Source organism: Lissotriton helveticus, chromosome 7 (assembly GCF_964261635.1).
Source record: "Lissotriton helveticus chromosome 7, aLisHel1.1, whole genome shotgun sequence".
NCBI lineage: Eukaryota > Metazoa > Chordata > Amphibia > Caudata > Salamandridae > Lissotriton > Lissotriton helveticus.
Genome location: NC_136068.1, coordinates 1,851,616,444 through 1,851,624,856, shown reverse-complemented (window position 1 = coordinate 1,851,624,856; position 8,413 = coordinate 1,851,616,444).

The following is an 8,413-nucleotide window of genomic DNA, read 5'->3' as shown; positions in this document are numbered from 1 at the left end:
TATTGCAGCCATCATGGTGTGGAGTTCAGTTCATCTCACTAGTTTCGTATTTGTCATGAGGGGTTGTTCCTAATGTTTCTATTTTAGCGAGGTCAAAAAGAGATCCCATTAGTGGCCTAGTGATTTTGCTCGATTCCTTTTGTTTTTTTACACGATTTTTCGTTATCTGCAAAGACTAAACAGAGTATTGCGACTCTGTGTTTGTTTGTAAATAGAGAATGAACCAAAGAGAACCAATTCTAAAACAGTAAATGCTTGGATAACAATCAATCAAATGGAGAGAGAAGCAGGCACGACGGATTACAACGGGGGCAAAGGCCTGCGTTAACTACCCTTCACTATCTGCAAAGAGAGAGTACTCCTAATAGAAATGAGGGGGGGGGGGCAGCATTCAAAGCAGATCAGTGTGCATAAACACGAAAATGTTTTTTCTTACCACGTACTTGACATTCGACAGCTTATGATATTTGCTATTAAAAAACCATTGAAATTCACTGAAAAAACCATAGGTTATAGACCATATATAGTTAGGAATTAGCATTTACAAAACCTTGAAAATTCACGGAAAAAACCATAGGTTATAGACCATATATAGTTAGGAATTAGCATTTACAAAACCTTGAAAATTCACTGAAAAACCCATAGGTTATAGACCATATATAGTTAGGAATTAGCATTTAAAAAACCTTTTTTTACTCACACAAAACCATTGAAATTCCATATATAGTTAGTAGTACTAACTATATATCGCGCACCCGCAATCCACTGCTGATCATGTCACATATTACATCATTCATGACATGGTCAGTGACATCACTGATGACATCACTGATGACATCTCAAATGACATCACTGATGACATCACTGATGACATCTCAAATGACATCACTGATGACATCACTGATGACATCTCAAATGACATCACTGATGACATCACTGATGACATCTCATTTGACATTACTGATCAAATCACTGATGACATCATTCATGTGATAATACGATGAACCTCTTCAGACTCTAATATAACCTTAGATACACTCAGTGTAAACAGACACTCACAGACTGTCACTCATCCATGGAGTTACTTATACACCTAGTCAGTCATGCAAAGAATCAATCACACTTCCATTTCCTCAACTATACAGTTATACACACCTTACTTATTAAAACATATACTAACACATATTTACTCTCTTTTACAATCCTTGATACAAGTTCACAATCATCCATACAGCCACTCACACATTCACTGGCTCTTATGCACAGTTATTTATATATGCCAACTCTCACATGTACTGTGTTTTACATATGTACTTACTTTGACATGTAGCACTGAGATATCCATTCACTCACCAATACACTGATGCACACAGTCAACCACCCATACAGCTGTTTCCACGTGCACTTTTGAACCCATACATCTAGTGAATCAACTGCTCACACATCTATGCACAGAGTCATACACCTCCCAGCCACCCACACACACACTCAGTCTCCCATACAAATACTTGAGCAACCAATCAATAACCCATATACTTACTCATATAGCTACTGATCAACACATGCAGCAGTTTACAGTACAACAAACATAATGATGCACAAATTAACACAGTTCAGTCACTAACCCATGCACTCAGTGAGACACATTTAACCACTCACTCATACAGTCAGTCATGCACCTACTAAATCCTTCATCCAGACACTTCTACATCCACTCATTCTTCAATATGTAAGACATATTTTAACTTTACAGAAATACACAGTCACTGGATGTTGTCATCAGTGATGTCATCAGTGATGTCATTTGAGATGTCATCAGTGATGTCATCAGTGATGTCACTGACCATGTCATGAATGATGTAATATGTGACATGATCAGCAGTGGATTGCGGGTGCGCGATATATAGTTAGTACAACTAACTATATATGGAATTTCAATGGTTTTGTGTGAGTAAAAAAAGGTTTTTTAAATGCTAATTCCTAACTATATATGGTCTATAACCTATGGTTTTTTCAGTGAATATATATATATATATACTTTCGCCATTGTTTGTTGGATTCCAATTAGAATTGTAAGTATGACCACCACTTTTCGCTCCCTTAAACATATGCACTTTGCTTAATGTTTGTTGATCTGGAGATAGAATAGTAACGTTCCCCACACCCTAATGCATGCATGTTCCCCAATGTTTGTTAGACTAGAGTAGAATTTGCATATCTGTCCCTCACCCCACAATATATTGACCATCTCCAATGTTTGATGGTATTGAACTAGAATAGGAAATCTCACCCTTCTCCAACACATGCACTATGTTTGTGAGAAAGTAGCTAGACTATTAATTATACCCCCCACCCTATGTTTGTACATTCCCTAATGTTTAACTGACTGGAGTTCGAATAGTAAATATGCCTGCCTCTTTAAGCAGAAATATGGACTTTCCTTACTAATTTCTGTTCTGGAGTTTGACTAGTGAAGCTATCATCCCTGCCCACCAAAATATGCACTTTCCCAAATGTTTGTTGAACTCAAGTTAGAATAGTAGATCTGCTTCCCCCTCCCCACAACTGTTTTTGGCCTGAGGTAAAAATAGTAAATTTAGCTCATTTTGTATGCAATTTTCCAAGTCTTTCTTGGACTGGAGTTAGACTGGCAAATATGACTTCCAAAAAAATATTTGTTGCACTGGAGTTAGGATAGTATATGGGGCTCGCACAAACATATGCAGTTTTGCTATGGTTTGTTTGAAGTAATATTAGCAAATGTAACACTCAACATATTCATGTCCTCCGATGTTTTTTGGTCTGGAGTCTTATTTCAGTGAGGTTCCAGCAAACTGGATATCATTTAAGCCCTCCTGTACCTCTCTTTGCAAAATGGCAAATCCCTACACTAATCCCCTGGTCATGAAGAAACTGCATTACTGCAACTATTCCCTTGTTATACTCCTACACAACTGCTTCCCACCTTAGTAAAATTCAACTTCATTACATAACATGTTCCTATACCTCACTAGAATGAGAACCCATGCCTCCCTATCAACACCAAACTTTCTTGCTCTGTTCATACCTGCACATACCACTTCAAGGCAGTACAATTCACCTCCCTACCTCTCCCAAAACCTCTTTATGCTAACAGCTATTTATTAAGCCCTAGCTCTCTACAAATCACCCTGTATTCTTTTATGGTGTGGGTCTTTCGGCTGTCTGGGGACCCTTTATCAGTGTCCTTTTGGCCAACCCTTCCTTTGAATACATCCTTCAAACCCACGTCTTTAAGGTGAGATCATTATTTTGGTCCAGTAATGGCATCTTGGGGTTCTGGTTACATTAATAAATCCCTCAACTTCAGGCCGTGAGGGTAATTATCATGTCATCAGAAACCTTCAGTGGCATGGTTATTCTTTAGGGCATGGTTGCCCTTACTGTACCCTCTATGTGTATATACACATGGAGATGAGGGGTTGATCCTGTGTGGCTGGGTCTGACCTGTGTCTTTGGCTGTGTGTGTTTTTACATTGATTCACTTGTTACCCTTTAGCATTTTAATGTCATGCCCCCCTGGCCATTGAAGTAAGTGAAGAACCCAACAAAGAGGCCCTCAGCCTAGCAAAATGCAGTCTCACCCAGTCAACAGTAGGCCAAGCCTGCCCATTTAGCCAGAGTGTTGTGGGACTAACTATTGGTTACCTGCACCCTCCACAGAAATTGTTTTTTCTTCCAATTTTTCTAATAAGATTTGTATCCAATGGGTCAGGCCATGTGTATGTGCCTACCTTGGGTTTGGTGGATTAATATCCACACACAGGGCAGCATGCTGCTGTAGCCCCACATTCTAATCATGATTCAAGTTGCATTTATTTGAAGCAAGAGGCACAAGTCCTAATGCCTCTACTACCTCAACCCTGTTTTCAAGAAATTACAGACACCCCCTGATACATTCTTTAAGATCCAGCCTACATTGGCCCACCCAGCACTATTTGACCATAGGTGACAGGCCCAACGTGCACTAAACCCATTGATACCCCTGCCTCTTCATGCCACATGTTGTTGAGGTGTGTCACTCAGTGCCCTATACTCCTCCTTCTCATTCTCTAGCCAACCATCAGAAGCCCATGTGGGTGATACCATCTTCCCATGCACCTTTGCCAGATATGTCAGAGTGCTGGTCTGGAGCAGGCTTCTCACTACCGAGAGACCTCTTGGTGACTGTTGTTTTGAGAGAAGAAAGGCATAGATTACCATTCAACCCACGTGTAGTTGGGTTGAAGTCTCGCCCTCTAACATCCTCTCTCCGTGCACCAGTAGGGTACAACCTGTGTAACTGGTCCAGTCCTGTGAATAAAACTGAGGATGCTTGAGCTAGGTAATCGGTTTGGAACAAATACCTTCATTCTCTGCATGCTCTTGTGAGAGTGCATCATTGTCTTAGGATCACACTAGCAAATTGTAGTGTTTTGGATCCCCACCTTAGTACACATGAAGATCATGCATGTGCACCGGGGCCCTTACATGACACAAAATGAGAACCAAAGCAGGGATCTGTGTTTGGAGTTGCACACCATGTGCGCCTTTCCTGTGGATACGTCTGACTACGTTCACATAACCGGGCTGTTGAGGACTGACAGTGGTGACAGTGAGATGAATGTGATAGTAGGGCAGGTCTTTTTACCTATCGTCTGTTTCAAAAAGCATCCTTGATTATTCCTAAATGTGTTCTTGCAGTACCCAACAGTCTAATCCTTCACCCATCCATTTGGGACAAGGATTTCGCATGTGTATATACTGCTTCTGTGTGTAGGGAATGCATGTCAGAGCATATGACTCATGGGGCTGTGGCCACCCTGGGTTCCATTGTGTATTTGTTATACATTTGTGCCACCACAAATACATTTGACACATGATATATGATATGCATTAAACATGTATACATGATACATTTGTATTACCTCAGATTTGGGGTAGATTGGCCAGGAATAGCATTGCCCTTGTCTGATGTAACTGGGTTGGATTAATGGGGTACGCGGGTGCAGTGTCTTCTTGGCCTCCATCCACATCCGCGAGGTTCCAGGGTGACACTGCGGTTTGCAGATCTGGCCTTATTATTAGCAAAGAGGCTTATAAAACGACAATGGAAATCCCTGATAGCCCCTAGGATGAACACGTGGCGAGAAGAGGTGGCCCATTGGGGGCTTGCGGGAAGTGATACTATTCGTCGCGAGGAATAACGCGCCTGCCTAAAAAACCCATCTCCATGGCGTGAGACACTCTTAGAGGGGTTTAAAGCACAAGACATGGTGCTTGATTAATCGACCTTTGCACATATTTTACAATAATCCCGATATAAAGTTGCTTTGTTGGCCACCCTCCTGCACCCACTGGGTTTGTCACTTATGCTCTAGGCAGTCTTTTGGATGACGATAATTGCTTAGGCGGGTCCCCCATCTATCCCCTGTCTGATTCCACTTGGTATTATTTCCTGCCTCCCCTGGCATGTTTATATCATTAGTATCTCCCTTCTAGATCTTTGATGCATAGTCGAATGTCAGAGCTTAGGTGACATGTTTGATAGGTGGGGGGGGGGTTATCGCTGCTTTATTTCCTCTTCACAATAAATCCTGTATTAACTGTGACTCATCTCAGACTATATGTAATGACATTTGCTTTATCGCTATTTTTCCTATGTCAATTGTTGTCACTAGCAATACCAGGGTACCACAATAATGCAATCAAATTTGTGTTAAAAAAGAATTTTAAAAAAATTCCAGGGATTTGTGTGACTGTGTCATATGAGGATTGTAAAGGGAGGAGACAGAGGGACGTCTTGTAGCTAAGGTTTTTCCCCCTGCCCTTACCTGGCCTATTCTTCTCTGGATAGGATACCCCTCACACGCTAATAGGTAGTTAGTTGGGGACATCACCCCTGTCTTCCTGATCGCACTTGTAGCAAAGTCCAGGGCAGGACCAGTGGGCATGGAAATACAAAAGAGCAGAACTGCCCAGAATTGGCTGCAGATCTGATTGGCTGGAATACTCAAAGGCTGAAAGTATAAAGAAGGGACAGAAACTTCCAGCCACTGTGCCAAGCTTTGAGACGCTTGATTGCGGGTGTCACAGATCATGGAACCCCAGCTAATGATTCGGATAGTAAAATTCACCCCACTACCAGCACTTATTTTTTCAGGATATCTTTCGCCAAAGGTCAAATTAGTAAATGAAAGTTTATTCTGCACAACTCAAAAGTCTGTTCACCACAGATCAATATATCATTTTAAAATCTAAAGTTCCCTTGCTATTAATGTCCTTGCAATATACAATCACAGTAAAAACAACAGTATAGCCGATCAGTGACCATGAGTCTTAGGATAATAATGTGATTACCACCAACACACTAGAAGGCAAGCCAAAGAAGCAGAATAGCCTCCTCTCAATAAAAGGGTGCATACCTGTTGTTGCACTGTGGTTGTTTTCTCTGTTTGTTGGTCATGCCCAACACAAGTGTCTGATGTTACCAGATGATATTGCCCTTCTACAGGCAGCTGGGTGAACTCACTAACTTTGCATTTTTTATCAAAGGCTCGTTTAGTCTTACTCCCTCACTGTGGTCTTCTTCCTTTGTGTTAAGGGCCTCATTTATGGCATTATGGCATAGGGAAGCGCAGCAAGGAATCTTGCTGCTCTGCTCTATGCCAAAGTGGAAGGGCAGGATTGCACCGTATTCATGCAACACAGTGCATTCCCATCCTTTCTACCTGTGCTGGCGCCATTTTGGCAGCCTAGCGCCAGTGTAGTCTCCCTGGCACCATGGTGCAAGAATGCCTCAGTTGCATGCAGGATTGTTTTTGGGCTGGAAGGGGTACGGTCCTGAACAAAAACAATCCTAGGAGGTGTTTTCCTCTTTCTATGTGTGCTGCAGAATGCAGCACAGATAGAACGAGGGAAAAAACGAGGAGAAATTAACATATTTCTCCTCGTTATGCCTTACTTTGGGAGGTGCAAGGATTTGATGCTTCCCCGGGCTTACATCACTTTGCACATCTGGGCCAGCATCAAATTCCATGGGAAATCTTTAAGAGAACCCTGTGTCACGCATGTACCACTGTACGTGGTGAAAACGTGGCACAGCGCTCTCCCAAATAAGCCTGTCCATGTATTATATATTAGTTCCAAATTCTGCTTCATACAGCACATGCGGGAGGGACCTCTAGCTCTTGTTCCCTTGCCCGGTAGATGTGGCACACTGGGGATGGATTGGGGACTTCGAGTAGATGTGGGTTTTCTTTGTGCATTGGGTCTATTGCATGAGATAGGATTATGGTCCAGCCATATACACTTTGGCTCCTTTAAAGGCTTCATTGAATGCTGCGGCCAGGCTCATTACGGGCCACCAAGCGAAATGCACACATCTCCCCGGTCCTAAAATCTCTATACTGGCTGCCCTACGAAGCTAGAATTCAACTAAAGATCGCATGCCTAGCGCACAAGGCCATCCACTTCAAAACCCTCAATGACCTGAAGCAAAAGTTAATACTATCTGGAGGGGTTAGACCGCCGAGGAGTGCTAACTCCCTCCTCCTGGAACCCAAGAGCTTCCACATAAAGAGAACTTGTCAACGAGCCTTCTCGTGTTCTGCGCCAAAAATTTGGAACTCACTCCCACCGGAAATCTGGAGAATCTCCTCCAAGGCTGCATTCAAATGGGAAGCAAAACGATTCCTCATGAACAAGTTCTTACCTTCATAAGAGGAGCGAAGATCATCTATTAGCGCATTCATCACACTTCAAGAAAGGACATCATTCAGGCTCTTTACTATTGGACTGGCTCCCCTTGGTAATTCTGTTTCATTGCATAGCGCATTATACTCCTAGCCAAGGTCTATCTTGAGTCTTCTATGTACACCATTGTATTGCTTTTGTATATTCCCAATTTGACTCTTGTACTGTTATGTTACCTCACTCCCACAAGTGTAAAGCGCTCTGATATACTTCGGGATTAAGGTCGCGCTATATTATAAATAAATAAATAAATATGCTTGTTTACGTTGCAGAGAAGTATTTATATCGGTATGGATTGCTTAGTCCTATCAGAGATGGGAGAGGTGCAATGGTGGAGGTTGGTTCTTTGTGGAAGGAGTGGAGTGGCGTGTGAGGCTGCAGATGGAAGTTGAGTGTGCCCCACTGCAGGACTGTCAGAGCAGTGTGACTCTGCTGTTTCAACAAACAACTCTTGTGGTAGTAATTGTAGAAAGGTCTTCATACATGGGCAGAGATGTGTGTGGGTGGGGCTGTCACATGTGGGACGTTGCTAGTGCAACCATCAAGCATGGGGCAAGAGATGTGCACACCAAGTCTTTTCAAGTTTTATGCAGATACACTGGACTGTCTCACCTAGAAGATTCGAGAGTCTCACAACAAT